The following is an 18,365-nucleotide window of genomic DNA, read 5'->3' as shown; positions in this document are numbered from 1 at the left end:
CCTGCCGCAGCACGCTTCCTCACTGGCCGACCGGCTCGGGGATCCGCTCCCAAGCCTGAGACCGGCAGTCGCCCCTCATCGCTCGGCAGTCACTGCTGAGGAAAAGTTCCCTTGGGGGAGAGAGCCGGACATGGCAGCAGAGGTGGGCCCGCGGCCACTGCAGGCGGCGCTCGTGGTCTCGGGTCTCCGGGCCGAAGGCTGGCCAGTCTCCGCGGCGTCCCCGAGCTGGCGCCCCAGCCGGGGGTGCAGCGCACGCGGGAAGAAGGCCGGAGGGGTGCCGCGACCCTGCAGCAGGAAAGGGCTCAAGCGTTCCGCCTCACATGCGCAGACTGCTAGCACACCCACCCCGTGCCCCGCCCTCCGGGCTCCTGATTGGGCGCGGCGCGAGCTCCCGGGTGCTCATTGGTGCCTTCAAGTGCTCGTCACCGCCTCCTCCCGCCCTCTCGCGCGGCGTGCCGGGACCTCCCTGCTAACAAGTTAGGTGGTACGGCGGCGAGAGTGAGTTAGGGCACCGTGGAGAGTGACCGTCGGACCCCGCTGCCGCCATCTTCGGGCCCTCGGGACCCCGCCCCGCGAGCGCCGCCGGACGCCAGTTAGAATTTTGCGCGGCATTCAATTGTTCGGGCTAGGAGGGCACGTCGCCCCATTCTCTACCGGGGCTCCGTGTGGGGGTGGGGGCGGGGTCAGAGGTGGGAGGGGGGCGGCCAAAGCAAATGAGGACCTTGACTGGCCTGCCAACAGTGGTCACAAAAGCCTCCTGAGGCCGGCCCGGGCTCTGACAGGAGTGCTACTGAATGTCGGAGCCCCTCAAAGGGCCCGGAGGGTCGGCGGGTTGAGCGTTTCTGGTTTAACGATCCCTTGACGCCCGAGTGGATACAGCCCAGGGCACCTTGCACAGGCAGTTACGTGAGCAGGTGGCCTGTTGCCATCCGGAAGTGCTACCAGAGGGCGGCAGGGTGAAGTTATTTGGGGAAAATGTCCCAAGTCGAATAACACCTGCCTCTTCTGCCCTTAATCCAAAGGTAAACAACAGCAACAAAACTCACTGCCATCGAGCCTAGTCTGACTCGTGTAGGCCAGAATAGGTTTGTGAGACGGTAATTCCTCATCTCCCTCCCCAGCTGGTGGTTTCAAGCTGCTGCCCTGTGGTTAGCAGCCCCACGAGTTTCCTAAAACTCACCGTGCATGGCCCCTGAGCAGTCTGACCACATGATCTTGCCCGGTAACAAACTGCTATTCTGAATCCAAATGAGTCCTGCGGATTGGTTATGCGTTGGGCTGAAGTGCATGGTTGGCAGTTCGAAACCACCAGCCGCTCCATGGAGAGAGCCTGAGCTTTCTGCTCCCACGAGCAGCTACAGTCTCGGAAACCCACAGTAGGGTTGCTATGAGTCAGCAAACCTTCTTGCCAGGTAAGTGTCGGAGTGGGGACTGCAAGCGAGGTCGGCCATTGGCCTATGAAGAAAGATGAGTCTGTCAGCGCCTCTGAAGATTGACAGCCTGGCAGAGGATCTAGCATGACAGTAAGTCGGAGTTAGCTGGATGCAGTGGGTTTGGGTTTTTATGGGTTGTCCAACCCTTATTAAAAACTGCCTGTTATCCAATAGGAAAGCTCTAGACTAATTTTTTTTTTTTACCCCGTTTGAAACTAGCCCGAGCTCCAAGAACACTGCCGGGCAGCTTCAATGTTTCTTTTCGGCCTTTTACGACCACCCAGACCGATGTTTTGATCCGATGGGAAAGGGAACTGGAGGGTATAGACTAATTTTTCATGCTTATATTTTAAGTACCTTATTGACCAAAAAAAAAAACTGTACAGAGGCACATGACTCTGAAAGACACTTTGTGTTCTTTCCAAGGCAGTGTGGCTTCTGTTTGGGATTTTACTTTGACTGTAGCTTCACATCTGAGCTGGATTGGAGCGGCAGTTTTCATTCCCTCTCTGTGTATTTTTAATTTGAGCCAAGTGTTTCATCAGAAGCTCAAGACTGAAAATGGCAACAAAGCCCACATGGAACAACATATCAACCTGTGTGATCACGGGGTGTCGAACAGATCACTGAAGACAAATGGGTGCATAAGCAAATGTGGTGAAGAAAGCTGATGGTGCCCGGCTATCAAAAAGTATAGCGTCTGGGGTCTTAAAGGCTTGAAGGTAATCAAGCGGCCATCAAGCTCAGAAGCAACAAAGCCCACATGGAAGAAGCACACCAGCCTATGCAACCACGAGGTGTCGAAGGGATCAGGTGTAAGGCATCATCAGAACAAAAAATCTCACCATAGTGAATGATGGGGGCAGTGCGGAGTGGAGATCCAAAGCCCATTAGTAGGCCACTGGAGATCCCCTTGCAGAGGGGTCGCGGGGAGGAGATTAGCCAGTCAGGATGCGATGTAACAATGATGAGAAATACAACCTTCCTCTAGTTCCTAAAGGTTTCCTCCCCGCTCCCACTACCATGACTCGAATTCTATCTTGCAAGACTGGCTAGACCAGAGGAGGTACACTGGTACAGATAGGAACTGAAAATACAGGGAATCCAGGATGGATGAGCCCTATAGGACCAGTGGTGTGAGTGGCAAAACAGGGAGGGTAAAGGGAGAATGGGTAGGAAAGAGGGAACCGATTACATGGAACTGTGTGTGACCTCCTCCCTGGGGGACAGACAACCGAAAAGTGGGTGAAGGGAGAAGTTGGACAGGGCAAGATATGACAAAATACCCATTTATAAACTATCAAGGGCTCATGTGGGAGAGGGGAGCGGGGAGGGAGGGGAAAAATGAGGACCTAATGTCGGGGGTTTAAATGGAGAGAAAATGTTTTGAGAAATGATGTACAAATACGCTTTACACAATTGATGTGTGTATGGATTGGGATAACAGTTGTATGAGCCCCTAATAAAATGTTTAAAAAAAAAAAAAAAAAAAGACTGAAAATGATGTCCTTTCTGGTATCTTGTAAATACTATTTCAAAATGAAACTCTTTTGTCACTGCTATTGAGTCATTTCTGACCCTGTAGGACAGGGTAGAACCTTGTGGTTTTTTTGTGACTGTAAATCTTTAAGGGAGTAGAAAGCCTCATCTTTTGCCAGAGGAGAAGCTAGTAATTTCGAACTGCTGACCTAGCCCAACACGTAACTCCCTACACCACAAAATCCATAGTAATGTGATGCCCACCATTATTCATTTGAGTAGTGCAAACAGTTAATACTTTGAGCTATTAACAAAAAAGAATTTGCATATTTGAGTCTACCCAGAGGCACCTTAGAAGATTGGCCTTGTGATCTACTTTTGAGAAATCAGTCTGGTAATCCTGTGGCGCAAAGTTCTGTCCTAACACACATATGGGGTTGCCAGAAGTCTGAATGGACTTGCGAAAAAGCAGTGTGGGAGCCACAGCTGACCTCCCCTGGCTTCAGGAAGGAAAAGGAGAATCCAGCTCCACATCGGGATTTGCCACAAGACAATCCTGCTTCACCCTATTCTGACACAACTGCCCTTCCTTCCCTGAACCCTCCTTCTCTGATGGGTTCAATTTGTTGCACAGAACTCGGGTATTTTTAACTATTGTCGGCCTTAGGGAAGTTAACATGTTACAAGATGGCACGGATACAATTGCTTTGTCTGCAACACCTCAGCCTGGCAGGCACGGCTCTCTGGACCCTAGGTTTCTCAGCCACAAAGCCCTTTGACCTCTGCAGCTCTGCCTCATGATCTTGGTGTGGCTCCTCTGCTGTCTCCTGTCTTAAGCTAATTTCAGTGCTGCTGTTGCTGCTGCTTCTCTGCCACTCTAGACAAGAATCTTGCATATGCTCTTTTTTGTTTGTTTTTTGCATATGCTCTTAATAGTCATGCGATTCCCTCTGTTCCTGCAGCTCAGTGGAATAATAAAACCAACCAATCCCTGAGAGTCCTTTACACCTTATTTGCATGCTCCCAACTATAGTCACTGAGCAGAATTTACAAGGGTATGAATACAAGAGCCATACCAAGGCATTCCATTTCACTGCAACTAGACTGTCATCTTCTAAAAATTATACATTAAAAAAATAAGGATGCAAGCTCTGTTTTCAGTTAAGCATTTTACATTCTTAAATGTTTTGCCTTGATCTAGTATTTCAATTCTACTTCCCCCACAGAATTATATTCTAGTGAAATATATTGATAGCATAGTTTTTAAATTGATTTTCCTATCCGACTTCTGCAACAGACACACAATCACATTTCCCGTCAATTTTACAGCACATTGCTATTGTCAGCTGCCGTGAAGTTGGCCCCAACTCCTGTACAACAGAACCAGAAATTGCCCAGGGCTGCGCCATTTTCACCATCATTGGTATGCTCCAGTGCACTGTGTGGCCTTCCAGCCTACAGGGCTCGTCTTCCAGCCCTTGATCGGACAATAGCCTGTTGTGGTGACCCTTAGGGTTTTTCTTGGCTGGTGTCCATAAGTAGATCACCAGGCCTTTCTGCCTAGTCTATCTGGAAGCTCTGCTGAAACTCGTCCACCATAGGTGACCCTCTGGTTTTCAAGAAACCAGTGACAGAGCCTCCAGCCTCACAGCCAGAGTATAGCAAACTGGCAGGCGGCAGGTGGTTACTGCCACAGGTAGACTAATAGATGGTTTATTTCCATCCATCCTTTCTTTTGATATGTATTTTTTTAATTCAGAGCGATTTATATTGTCTCTGAAATGTAGCTTTCTCATCGTAAAATACAGATAATGATGTCAGCCCTACCTGTGCTCAGGATTGTAATGAGGCGCTGAAAAAAGTGAATACATTGTAGAGCCATGTGCATGCTTAGAGAATTACCCTTAAGTATCTCGGCCTCCGCGCCTCCCTTAGAAAATTGAACCTAAAATCCCCACATTACTGACTATTTCGCTCAAGGGTCTCTCCTTTTTCGTCGTTGCAGATACTTAGAATCCAACTTGAAGTAATGTAAGCATAAATAGGGAACAAATTTGAAAGATACAAAATGTCTCAAGAAACTTGAAATCCATGGACAAGAATGTTAGAGTAACCAGCCTCTGACAATTGTGGGGGGTCTGTAGGTGCAATTATACAGCGATAATATATAAAGATCATAGTAAAGTCATAGAAGATAGGAAAGGTAGGAGAGAATATAATAAAGGAGTCACACATGTTATGGTAGCATGCTCACCTCCTGGACAGCCATGATCTCAGCATCCAGGATCACACAGAGAGCAGGAGGATCCCCCTTTATTTCTGACCAAGCCCCCCTGATTACAGATAGCCACGTAAGTCACAGGAAGGGTCTGTACCATAAGCAATGCAGCAATGGGAGGGGGGTGTTCTAGGGGTGTCCACACAATAGGAAGAGGAGGGATTAGGAATACACATGTGACAAGATGGGCGGATCCTAGATTCAAGATGGCAGCCTAAATTTAGTAGTCCTTGAGCTGGCTTGACTTACTCTGAGCCCTCCTTCAGGAAAGTCATCCACAGACAATAGTCTGGTTGCTCTCGATGGCTGACGCCTTTGGCGAGATAACTTCTAAGCAGCTTGCTTCCAAGTGCACTACAGTCATTTACCATGTGTTGCACGCTGTGTCTGACATATTTGAGGGAGACAACCTGGGGAAAAGCTTTTTTGTATCCCACACAAGAAGTACATTGAGCTTCACAAGGGATTCCAATGGGGGATTGGAAAGTCACTAGAACTGGTAAGGGACATGAGAGTTCCCCTCTCAGAGCAGTAAGTGCCAAGAGCATTGTTGCGCCAAGACTCCCAACTCAAGTCTTGGGCCCAAGCATTCCCCAACAGCTTTGCCCACTGCTTTCTTAGAACTGCACTGCACTCTTAACACCTCCAGCCCAGTTTTCTTTCCTGCCATTCCCCCATAATGTGTGCCCTGCAAGGCAGCTCTCCCAGGCACCTCCAGCTCCCTCCCCTGTCTGCTCACAGGCCTTTCCCCAATACATCTCTTGCTCATCTAACTCTATCTGGACATCTGCGTCTTGGAGGACTCAAAATAATATGGAGACTTAGGTCGTTATTTGGCACCTCCAGGGCCACGTGTCTCATTTTATTTTTACTTACCTGTTTTTTTTCTTTATTCATCCCAACCCCCAAGCATCTGTGCTTTTCCATTTACCTAAGAAAGATATCTCAGCCACAATTTCTAAATGTATGAATTTTCCCAATTTGAGAACTTCCTGCCATCAAGTGGGTGCTGACTCCTAGTAACCCCGTAGGACAGGGAAGATCCGCCCTGGTGGGTTTCCCAGACTGTCACTCTTTATGGGAGTAAAAGCCTCTCCTTGCTCCCACAGAGCAGCTGGTAGCTTTGAACTGCTGATCTTTTGGGAAGCCCAATACACAACCACGATGCCACCAGGAGATACTAATATCTTGGAATCTTCACTCAAAAGGAAGAACCTAATGACCTTACTTGGGTTTGGAGCACATCCCCAGTTCAATTAGGACAGGTATAGCCATGGAAACAAGCTGCATTCGGTTTCAGTGAGGAAATAGAAACCATTAGACGAGAACTGCCTTTTCCCACCACCAGGACTACCCATGTATGACTGACCTCACAGGGTTCTGTGGAAAGGCCCAGAGGATGCCCCATTTTCCAAAGTCTTCAGGAGTGCTGGAGAGAGAGGACTGGCACTATGAGAGGTGCTCGCCGTGGCTCGCCTTCGTAGGTAGGCAGGGCTGAGAGTAAGCGATGCTAGTACAGGAGTAAGTTCACTGATGGCCATAAGCCCACTGCCATTGAGTAGGTTCCATCTTACAGTGACCCTCTGTAGGGTTTTCAAGGCTGTAAATCTCTACAGGAGCAGACAGCCGCAACTTTCTCCCACGATCGGCTGGTGTGTTTGAACCCCCAACATGGCAGTTAGCAGTGCGATGGTTACCCGACAGCTCCACCAGGGATCCTTAGTAATGGCAATGGGTGTCCCACACTAATAGGCCAGGTTGGTGCCCCTTAGCATGAACCAACGCAAGTGTACTTAGCATAGTGAGTGGCAATTTTGACGTGACAGCCAGGAAGCCCTGACCCTCCAGGAACAATGGAGCAAGTTAATAAAAGATGGCATCCCAGAGGCAGAGAGATGGGCAGTGTCTTAGCTACCTGCCACCACCACCCACCAGGAAGTCCGTTGCGATTCACGGTGAGTTATGTAGGCTTTCTGATGCTGTAAGTCTTTATGGGAGCAGAAAGCTCTCATGGTGGGTTCAAACTACTAACCTTGCAGTGAGCCGCCCAACACACAGCTCAGTACACCAGGGCTCCTCCTCAATACCTAGTGCTGCTGAATCAACAGTACCACAAGAATGCCTTGGGGAATAGAACTTTATTTCCTCGCAGTTCAGGAAACGGAAAGCCCAAATCAGGGCCTGAGCCTTCTGCAGCCCTCGCTCCTTCCAGCAATCCTTGCCATTCCTTTACTTGTAGTTCAGTCCTCAGTGCTGTTCCCCCTCCCTCTTCCTGCGCTCCCAGGTCTCTCTGTCTGTTGTGCTCGTTTTCTAAGACACTGCTCAGATGATTACCGGTAGATTTAGCAGCACTCCGACTGCGGTATGACCTTGTGAAAGGCCTTGTCTGACGTCGGGAGAGATGATAATCCCCTGCAGCATCAGCACAAAGCTGATCTGTGAGATGGAGCTCAGGCATACCGTCACTCTCCAAGCCTCTTTCCTAGCTCCCCCACAAGCCTGCCTTCCCTCCCCAGCCACACTGGATTTCTCTGCTGGGTTTGATCATTTGTTGTAATGACCACGCACAACTCACACATCACCATTATGGGAAGTAACAGCTTACCATCCAGGTGCAGGAACGTGGGTACAGTTCTCTGAGCCCTTTGGGGGGCCTTGCTGCCACAGAAGCTTGCTGGGCCTGACCTCTGCCTGACTTGGCCAAGTGTTACAGCTTTCTTTAGCTCTGCTGATAAGTGGCCGGAGGGGCCACACTCAACCAGGAAGCTTCCTGCCTGAAGGTGCTCCACTCAAGCTCTGTTAGTGGCCAGCCAACCGCAGCTGTCAGCCAGGCCAGTGCTGCCACACTGCCTCCTGAGTCTGGGATGTTCTCAGTGCAGGGCCCTGTATCTGAAGGGCTGTGTCTGAGCTACTGGGGCTCCTGCCTCTTCTTTTTGGTGATATTGAAGTCCTTCCTCAACCAAGTGGGATGGTAAAAGTGACCAATCCCCTGGGTGGGCCACAGGCATCTTATTTCCATATCCCAGTCAAGCCCAGCAAGAAGTTTACATACCTTTAGTTTTATAGCCCCACCTAAATGTGTGGGAGTTATAAGACCAATGCTAGAAGGGCGATATAAAAGTAATTCATCTCCTGGCACTGTCTCGGACAATGTCCTCCTTGTATGCACTAGGCGTCCGTATCTGACAGTGTGCCCAGCCTATCCAGAAGGTTTTCAGCAGCTGACTCCTCCAAAGTGGACAGCCTGTTCCTGCTCCGTGGTCTGTCCTACGTCTGGAAACTGCTGAAACCTGTTCATTTTGACCTTGCTGGTATTTGAAATACCGATGACATAGCTTCCATCATCACAGCAACACCCAAGCCACTGCAGTACGACAAACAGAGAGACAAGGGGAGACATAGTTCCTTTAGGAGGATGCATGCCATCTATACGGGGCAGTCAACAGAGGGATTACCCGATTTATGTGATCCCAAGAGATGCAAGATGGACAATCAAAAGAAGCGAAGAATGGCGGTCAAGGACAGCCTTCCAGTACAAATTTAGATTCTCTGCCCATGACATGCTGCCCTATTTTTAGACCCAGAGCCCATGACCTAGAGGAGAGGCTGGATCCACAGAGGAAGGACCCTGCAAGGGTGTACAGTTACAATGCCCTGGTCTTCCCCCAAAGAGACCTGCCACCCTTTATCAGGATAAATAAGGAAACCGGAATACCCAAGCCTCTTTGTTCTAATGGACCCTGATACTCTGGAACTACAGTCACTATCATGCCCCCCACCCACTGCAGCCCAGAGTGCAGGCGTGTAGGAGCCGGTAAGAAATGGTCCTAACTTGCATGATACCTGGATTATGTGCCAATAAAACTGAACAAAGCAATGGTCTGAACTTCGGTCCTATTGTTTCTTCACCTGGTGGGGGTGGGGGGATAAAAGCTATGACAGAGATGGCCAAGTAGAAGCTCCTGAAATCACTTGCCCCTCCCACCTCTGGTTTAGCCACAAAAATGACTCCAATAACCCCCACCCCCACCCCCGCCAGCGTTCCAGTCAATGTAATGCCCACCTACCTGCCAGTGTGGTCTGGGCTCATGGACTCACTTCTAATGAGTAGAGTATGGCAAGAGTGATGGGATATCACTGCCTAGATTAGGTTGCAAAAAGACCATAGCTTTTGGTCACCCTCTCTCTGAGCCCTCGCAGTGCGGGAAGTCAGTTGTCATGCTGTAAATAACCCTATGGAGGAGTGCATGTGGCAATGTACTGGTGCATGCAGCCAGCAGCCTGCAAGGACGCCTGAATTGCTGGAAATCTGGTATGTATAAAGGGAGGTGCCTGACTTCTGTCTTCACAAAGGGAAGGGAAGGTCAAGCTCAACAGCCTAAAGCTGATTCCCTACCAAACTCTGCCCTCTAACCTTTTCCCCAAATCTGATACCAACTGTCCTTCCCCAGCATTCGCTATTCCTCTGCCGAGGTCAGTCATCTGAACTTATTCACAGTAGTCCTGATTAGGGGCTTATTAGGCAATAATGGGGCACAACACAGGACTGGGACCAAGTTGAAGTTAATGGGACACCTCGGGACAGAGTTCTTCAATCAGGACAGCTTCTTCCAGCCTGCCACCACACCCTTTGTGTTAGTCCGGGTTGACTAGAGAACAAATTAGTAGACACGTGTATAAGAAAGAGCTTTATATACAAGAGCAATGGAACATTACGAAAATATCCCAACCCAGTCCAGATCAAGTCCGTAAGTCTGATATTAGCCCATATGTCTGATCCCAATCTATAAAGTCCTCTTCAGACTCATGAAACACATTCAATGACACTGAATGCAGGAAGATACAGGCCAGTGGGTGGGAAGTCTTGTGGATCCAGTAGTGGTGTTAGCATCTCAGTGCTGCCAGGGGTCTCCATGTGGCTCGTCCAGTTCAGGGCACTAGTGTAGCTCCATGTGCCTTGTCAGCAGCAATGTCTCCGAGGCAGTGAGTGAGCAGAGAGAGAGAGTGTCTCCTGCCTCCAAGAAGGAATACAGGAATTCCCAAAATCCTCAGGAGAAGGCCATGTCCACACAGTGGCCTTACTGGCTATGACCTAATTGACAGGCTGGATTCCACCCCTTCACTCTTAATCCTCTCAAATTGACAAACGATTATGTAGCTACCACACTCTTCTGCGGACCTTCTTGAGCAAGTGTTACAACTCTTAGATATGTGGGTCAGCACGCCCCGCTCATGCCAGGCTCCTGGCACATGCTCTCTCGCTCCTCTCTCACTCTTGTTACTGCTCTGCCACCATCGCTTGCTGCTCCCAGGTGATAGTTCCTCCCTTCCGCATGTCTCCATTTTAGCCTAATGAATGGTAAAACTGGCTAATCTCGCTGTTAGGGCTCCACATACTTCATTTGAATTATTCCACCTCCACAGGAGTGCCATGCACCTTACTTACATTACTAACATGCTATCCAATCCCTTTGATGAGCCACAGTCCCTCATTTGCATGGTCCCACTCAGTCACTTGGTGGGAATTACAAACACTATGTTTGAAGAGACATACTAAATAATTCGCTGCACCTCAGTGGCCAAAAGCCATACAATTGAGCTTGCAAGCATGCCCCCCTCTTTACCAAGCCATCAGATGACTACATCTTTATTGCAGCTTTGTTAAGTGGTTAGCCAGAGATACCAAATTAAGCCACCACTGGATTTCTGACCCAGAACATCTCTTGAATTGTTCATATAATAAACATGTTTTTGTTGTATGCCACTACATTTTTGGTGTTATTTTTGATACAGCAATAGATCATGTATGCAGCCAGCAAAGATAATAAATCAAAATAATATTGCATCCCAGGGGAAATTACAGAGATTAGTGCCACCCTGAAGAACAGTGGGTGCAGGGGTTAGTGGTCCACATGAAATGTTTTTAATTCACTGGCCTGTTCCTTACGGAACCCAGGTCGATCCTGGAGAATGACAATAGACTATGACAAATGAACCAAATTGGAGCTCTAATTGCAGTTGCTGTGGCAGATGGGGTGTCTTTGCCTGAACGGAGTCCACAGAAGATGGTAGCTAGCAATCGCATTGGTCTCCATCCTATCGATAGAGGATTTGAAATGGTTCACATTCACTCCATGTGGTGGAGTGAAATTTCTCAATATGACTCTTCTCTCCATGTCTCTGTGAGCCCTGGTGGCATCTTGGTTACATGTTGGGCTGCTAACACAAGGCCAGCAGTGTGAAACCATCAGCTGCTCCTCTGGAGAAAGAGGGCCCTCTACTCCTGTAAAGAATTCCAGTCTCAGAAAGCCACAGGGGCAGTTCTACCCCATCCTATAGAGTCACTGTGAGTTGCCATCCACTCAGTGGCAGTGAGTTTGGTTTTTGATATCTAATAATTGAGTGGGACTATGCAAATAGGGCATGAGAAATGCTATTAGAGAGTCCTGGTTCATTTTAGTTGCCTCTCCCTTGGCTATAATAATGAGCCATCTCAGAAGCAGAACAGAGAATTCTTGGGACCATCAAGGAAGCAGAGCCACCAGTACAGCACATTCAACACCCCAGCTTGAAGTGGCAGAGGCAGCAGATGGCATGCCACACCAAGGCCAGATGCCAAGGCAAGGAGAAACTCAGTAAGTATAGCCTGTCAATCAAGTCACAGCCTGATGATGACTCCGTGTGGGCATGACCTTCTCAAGAGGATTCCGGGAACTTCCTCTCTTTCTTCCCAGAGGTGGACCACACCCTCTCTCTGCTTCACTTTGCTGCCGCGGAGACACACTCAGGAGCTGGAGGAGCCATGGGGAGAGGCTTCCACCACCACTGGATCCACAAGACTTTCCACCCACCAGCCTGTGATCTTCCTGCTTCCAGCATCATTGCACATGTTGTGTGAGTCTGAAGAGGTATTTATGGATTAGTATTGGACATGTGGGCTATGGACTTGTTCTGGACTGGGATGGGTTCTTTTTCTCAATATATATTTGCTCTTTGATATAAAGCTCTTTCCTATACATATGAGTATCTCTGAATTTGTTTCTCTAGTCAACCCAGCCTAACACTCAGTAGGTGGGCTTCCTGGACCAAAGAGGCCAAAACCAAGGGACCACATGTCTGAAAGGCTGAAGACCAGAGAGAGACTTAGCTGCTTGCTCAGGAGATGTGTTGCTGTGGACAAAGGACTATACAGCCTTAATGCTTTCTGATCTTGGCTTGTTAACTACCTGTGAACCTGTTAACTACCGTAATAGCCCCCTTAATCATGAGTATTATCTGTAAGTTCACTGTGGCCATTGCAACAAATTCTCGAACAATTGATGTCAGAAAAGGATAAAGAAGGATGGAGGGTGGAGATGTCTCTGACCTCCACCTCCTGGCAATAGGCCTTAGGCTGGTGAAGACCTGGATCCTCCTCCTCCCTTGGATAGCCAGAGTTGGCCTCCGCACAATTTACTCGATTGCAATGGATAAACACAGCTTACTCAATTGGGATGGGTAACTCAATCAGGATGAATAACACTTATGGTCTTCCTACAAAGCTGTGTTAACTCCCCTGTCAAAGTATAGCCTGGATGGCTGGTAAAATGTTGAATCAGTCCATGTGTCCATGACACTGTGTGCAGCATGCTAACTGGACCAGTACTTACGATGAGGCAGGCTCTAGCAAACAACCCTGTGAATATCCAGGCACTGGCTTTACCAGGCCAGGGCTTCTGTAGCCTTTTCCTTCCATGACCCCTTTTTGCCCAGAAACCTGCCACACAGGTGAGCCCCCATCCATTATGCATCTGATTATTCATTAATTTCTGGCCATACCTTCAGAAACCCTTTACTGTTGTCAAAGTTTTCGCAGCCCCCATTTAACTACGGAGATCCCATGTGGTGCCATGACCGACAGTTTATTTATTTAAACGGTATTTATTTATTTATTTTTAACATTTTATTAGGGGCTCATACAACTGTTATCCCAATCCATACACACATCAATTGTGTAAAGCGCATTTGTACATCGTTTCTCAAAACATTTTCTCTCCACTTAAACCCCCGACATTAGGTCCTCATTTTGCCCCTCTCTCCCCACTCCCCCCTCCCTCATGAGCCCTTGATAGTTTATAAATGGGTATTTTGTCATATCTTGCCCTGTCTGAGGTCTCCCTTCACCCACTTTTCGGTTGTCTGTCCCCCAGGGAGGAGGTCACACACAGTTCCATGTAATTGGTTCCCTCTTTCCTACCCATTCTCCCTCTACCCTCCCTGTTTTGCCACTCACACCACTGGTCCTATAGGGCTCATCCGTCCTGGATTCCCTACGACCGACAGTTTAAACAGTGTGTCTAGGCACGCTGAGACATCCTCTGTAAAGGAAACAACCAAGTATTGGCCCTCACACGTCCAACAAGATCGGGGCACAACTCCTGGTAGGTCTCTTCATGATCTAGGGCCTAGGAACACTGCTGTAGCCCAAATACCAGATAAGGCAAAAGGCTGCCACCTGTGGGTGGTGCCCAGGCTAGCAAGAGGCTCTGCATGAGGTCCAGGTGTGCAAATGGCAGAGCCAACAGGCTCCAGGCCCCAAGGGATAGCCATCATTTTCCTTCCCTCCCATCCTGAAAAGGGCAGCAACTATTTTGACTAATTTTTAAAAAATATTTTGATTGGGATTTATTTCATCTATCATACTAGTAAGAACTACACAATCAACCTCGGAACATTTACTTCTTTCTCATACCCATTGTCATCAGCTTCCCTACGTCCCCTGGCCCCCGACACACACCCGTCAAGAAACCACCACTGCAGTCACTATCTCCAGAGCTCTACCCATTCTGGATTTCATGTACAGAAAATCACCGAAATCAAAATACAGAAAAAACAACAAAAACCAGCACTGCACTTTGCATGCTAGCAAGGCTATTCCCATCCCAGGTCAATGGTCAGAGGGGTTCACCGGAGGCTCGATTCACATAGGGACGCTGCAAATGGATTTGGGGCTCCCACTGTCATCCATAGCCTTATTTTGACTAATTGACACAGTTTGGCCATCAGTGGCCTTCTCTACCTTCAGGGCTTCAGGCAGCATCACTATCTGAGAGAAGGGCCTGTCGAAGGCACAGATAATACCAAGTAAGGATGGGACACCGTCTTTCAGGATACAGTTCGCACTGTCCACACCACCATGGTGCTATGTCCAGTAGGATCGATATATAGGCCCCGAGACCAAAGGTAGACACAGGAGTAGCTGCACTCTGATCACTCCCAGTGATCCCCTGGGAGTATTTCTGTCACCACAACTTGGAGTTTTGAAGGACCAATGGCAAAATAGGAAGCACTAGAACAAACATCTCATGAAACTTGAATTAACAGCTCCCACCCAGAAACTTTGACCTCATTGTGCCAAGGGACTAGTAGGAAAGAAACAGGTGTCACCATCCTGGCAAGGATAATTGACCCCGCTCATCTGGAAAAGGCAGGGCTATGGTTACACAATGGTGGTGAAATGTTTTGCACCTGGCTGATCAAGCCAGCTGCCTCTCCATGTGCCCGCGCTCAACCATGAGGGCAAACAGACCAGAGCGGCAGCTGTGGCTTGACAAGGGCATGGTGACCTGGGGCTCCGCAGCGCTGCTCGCTGAGGGTGAGGAAGGAGACTGCAGTGGAACCGGGAGGAGCTACAGGGCGCCTGCAGACACGCTGCAGCTGCTGGGCTTAGGCTTCATTCCATCCTCCATTTCCCATAGAAGAGCCGTTCCCAGGACTCACGGCAAGTGGACCTGAGAGACAGGTGGGGTGGTAAACACCATGACACACCAGCTGGATCTTCACCACTGAAGGGCTGCTGCCCCCGCCCCTCCCACAGCAACCCCAGAGGAAAGAGTAGCACGACCCCTTTGGGATTCAGAGACGGAACTTTCAGGGGAGCAGCAGGATGACATCATCATCCTCTCATGGAGTTGCTGGTGGGGTCGAACTGCTGGCTCTGTGGTTAGCAGCCCCGTAGTATAGCTCACTGCGCCACCAACGCTCTTTACTTCTGCTCTCAGCTGCAGGGAATATTATGGGCTGGCAGCCCTCAGTTGTCAGCCCCTTTTAGAAACGGGCCTCCACGGAGGAGAGAGTCCTCAGTCAGGTGACATCCCTCTCTGGGGTAGCACGCACCCAGTGACTGACTGACGGTGAGGTGTGAAGGCCTGATTGCTTCACCCCAACTCGGGACAGTGCTAGCTGCCATCTCAGCTTCGGAACTCTCCATGGGGTCTGATGAGGTTTTGTTCAATGCAGCTTTCTCCATCTCATCAATTCAGCTTCCCTCCCGACCCCAAGCTGTGTTAGATCCTAGAGTCCTCCAAGTACACTTCCTGCTAATCTTCCTCGCGAAGTCTGAATCTGTGCTCAAACTCACTAGAGTATCCTTGACCAAGCAATGGGTAGTGGGAGTTAGAGCACAGGCGTTCTCTATCTGGACGGTGCTGGGGGCTCTACACATGCTCCCTCTTCAATCTATAAGTGCAGGGAGCCACGGGAGGGCTTCCCAGGTCTAGTGCTGCTATGACTGGTTAGTAACATCACTGGCATTTGTAACAGTAGCCCACTTAACTCACAGACCTAAAGCTGTGTCTTCTAGCTCAGCCTATCAATCATGAAGGGGAGAACTGGCCCTCTGTGGGCCATCCTTTATTTCCCAAAGCCTCCAAAAGACCCCAAAATAGCTTCCTGGCTCATTCAGTCTTTCTCCTTATTGAATTCCCATTGTAATATATATATACAGAGAGAGAGATAGGGGTACCCCCCCCCAAAAAAATAATGCTCATTTGTGGTTTTTTGAGGTGAGGGGGATAGTGCACTTGGAGTTCGTTCCACCAGGTCAGACTGTTAATCAAGCTTTCTATTTAGAGGTTCTGAAAAGATTGTGTAAGTATTCAACAAAAAGGGTCTGATTTTTGGCAGATGAGGATTGGTTTTGCCACCACAACAATGTACCTGGGTACATACGCAGTCATCTCAATGTGCCAGCTTTTGGCAAAAACCAGCAGGCCTCTCTTATCCTGTACATCTTACTCACCTGACCTTGCTCCGTGGGACTTCTTTTTGTTTCCACAAATGCAGAGGGGCAGGAAAGGACATTGATTGGACAACGTAGAAGAGGTGAAGAAAACAATGAGGGAGGTGCTGTCAGCCACCTGAACTGATGAGTTTGAAAAATGTTTCCAAGAATGGAATCGCAGGTTTGACAAAATGTATTAAGTATAATGGAGAACACTTTGAAGGTGATAAGGTTGTCTTGTCAAACAATTTAAGTACATAGCTTCATTTTAAAATAAATCATTTTATTGGAGGCTCTTCCACCTCTTATAACAATCCATACACCAACTGTATCAAGCACATTTGTGATAGCTTTGAAAAAAAATTATATTTTGCGGGGCACTCCCTCGTATATCTATCTATCTGGTATGACTTTTCATATTTCGATAGCAATCTAATTGCCTTCCCGTGCCAGCTGATAAAGCTCTCAGAGAAGATACTCTGGAGGTTGGCAGGGCACATAAAAGATGAGTGAAGTGGATAATGTGAGGAGACAGACGTGGAAACCAACAATGATAACCCCATGCGCTGAATGTGCCTGTAAACGTTGAAGACCAGGTTCTGTCCGGAGAACCAAGGAGAGGAGGGGAGCCCAAGTCTGCAGGAGAAGGGCAAGCCGCAGGCAGAGGTTCTCAAACTTATTGGGTCTACTGCCCCCTTTTCAGGAGGAAAAAAAAAATTACTCAGCGCCTCCCTGGCAATGAAAAACGTGTGTGCTTTAACCTACGATCCAGGATAAAGTGCGGCTCTCGGCTTTTGCCGCCCCTCTGGATGGTTCCGAGAGCACAGGGTCCTCTTTGTAACCGGAGAGATTCGCGGTTTCCGGTGCTCAGAATCCATCCTCCCTTCTTTTAGTAAAACCACTTTGATGTGTCCGTTTCATGGACCCACCACCTCTCATCCGTGGAGCTCTACTCCCAGCATCAGGACTGGGCAAGAGAGGCCTTGCCTAGCCCATCACGGCAGCTCAGCTCCGGCTCCGGCTCCGGCTCCGGCTCCTTCTGGCTGCAACGCTTATTCAGGGATGGGCTCAGCCCCAAAGTGACCTGCCCAGAACAGATCCTGGGACTTTGTAAACTGCAGGGCACGTGCTTGCTTCTCTTTTAGAATGCTTGGAAGCTTGACAGCCCTTTTACTAACATTAGGAGAGAAAAAACAAAAACAACAAAAACCTGGCTGGGAACACAGCTAGGAGAGTAAATTGAAGCAAAAAAAAGGCCCAGATAATATTTTTAAGACCTTGAATTCACTTAATTTTATGACTCTTTAGGTAATCAATAAATGAGCAATTTGAGGGTTTGTGTGTGTGTGTGTGTTGTTTTCAGCCATTTGGCAACTAATATGCCCTTCCGTAAAATCAGAGGTTTCAGTGTCTGTTTCTTTAGCCTTGAGATGTGGCAAGGTTATCAAAAGTTCTTTTTTTTTTTCTTAAAGACATTCTGTTGCAATGGAAAGTATCAAGCCACACTGCCATTTTTCTAAAATACTTGAAGTGTATAAATATTGGACATTACTGCACGTAAGCCCTCTGCCACAATTATTCTTAACCATTTTGAGCCTGGCAGTAGATTCAAAGGAAAGAGCCCAGGATAGAAAAGTCCAGCCTTCTTGTCCACAGGATAATACTTGCATCTCAGGCAACCAACCAGAAGGTGACTTGGGAACAACTACACTCTCTGAGCCTTGATTTCTTCCTACGTAAGGGATTGCCCTATTTGCTGCACAGGATGGTATGGGGTGCAAACAGTTTAAAATGATAGTAAAACAAATCTCAAAAGGCCTCTTAGGCCTCTTGTTGAACTAAGTCAAGGTAGGCACACCATATCCCATCTCTCTCGATGACTGAAACTACAAACCCTGGACAGAATACATCAAACAAACCTCTGAGCGCCTGGCAGGGCACATGAGAGGGAATTGAACACGCAAAAAAAGGCTGATTTGGGGACGAGTTTCTGAACTGCCTTGTTCTCCTATCTGTTGGCTTCGACTCAGAGGGGCCTGAGCCCTCGAACAGCACACTATTCACCCAGAAATTAGCCCAAGGAAACCCCATCTTCCTGTTCAGAAGACCAAGGAGTGGAGCCCTGGGGGGGGGG

The 18,365-nt window shown here is 48.5% G+C and overlaps 1 protein-coding gene and 1 non-coding gene across 2 annotated transcripts in view; both read right to left on the bottom strand.

Annotated features, from left to right (window-relative positions):
- Positions 1-3,697, bottom strand: part of STARD7 (StAR related lipid transfer domain containing 7) — a 26,228-nt gene extending 22,531 nt beyond the window's left edge. Inside the window, exon 1 of the mRNA XM_004704364.4 lies at positions 3,693-3,697. The gene's annotated coding sequence lies outside the window, so the exon portion shown is untranslated. The remainder of the gene's footprint in view (positions 1-3,692) is intronic.
- Positions 1,637-1,756, bottom strand: LOC115873298. Its single transcript, XR_004048344.1, has one exon. It is a non-coding gene; the product is annotated as a small nucleolar RNA SNORA61 (small nucleolar RNA).
- Positions 3,698-18,365: the final 14,668 nt, after the last annotated feature.

The sequence above is a fragment of the Echinops telfairi genome, unplaced genomic scaffold (genome assembly GCF_000313985.2).
Source record: "Echinops telfairi isolate 266 unplaced genomic scaffold, ASM31398v2 ScPeMD7_7467;HRSCAF=8505_1, whole genome shotgun sequence".
NCBI classification, from domain to species: Eukaryota; Metazoa; Chordata; class Mammalia; order Afrosoricida; family Tenrecidae; genus Echinops; species Echinops telfairi.
The sequence above is the reverse complement of the archived record's forward strand: the minus strand, read 5'-3'. Positions and strand labels throughout refer to the sequence as shown.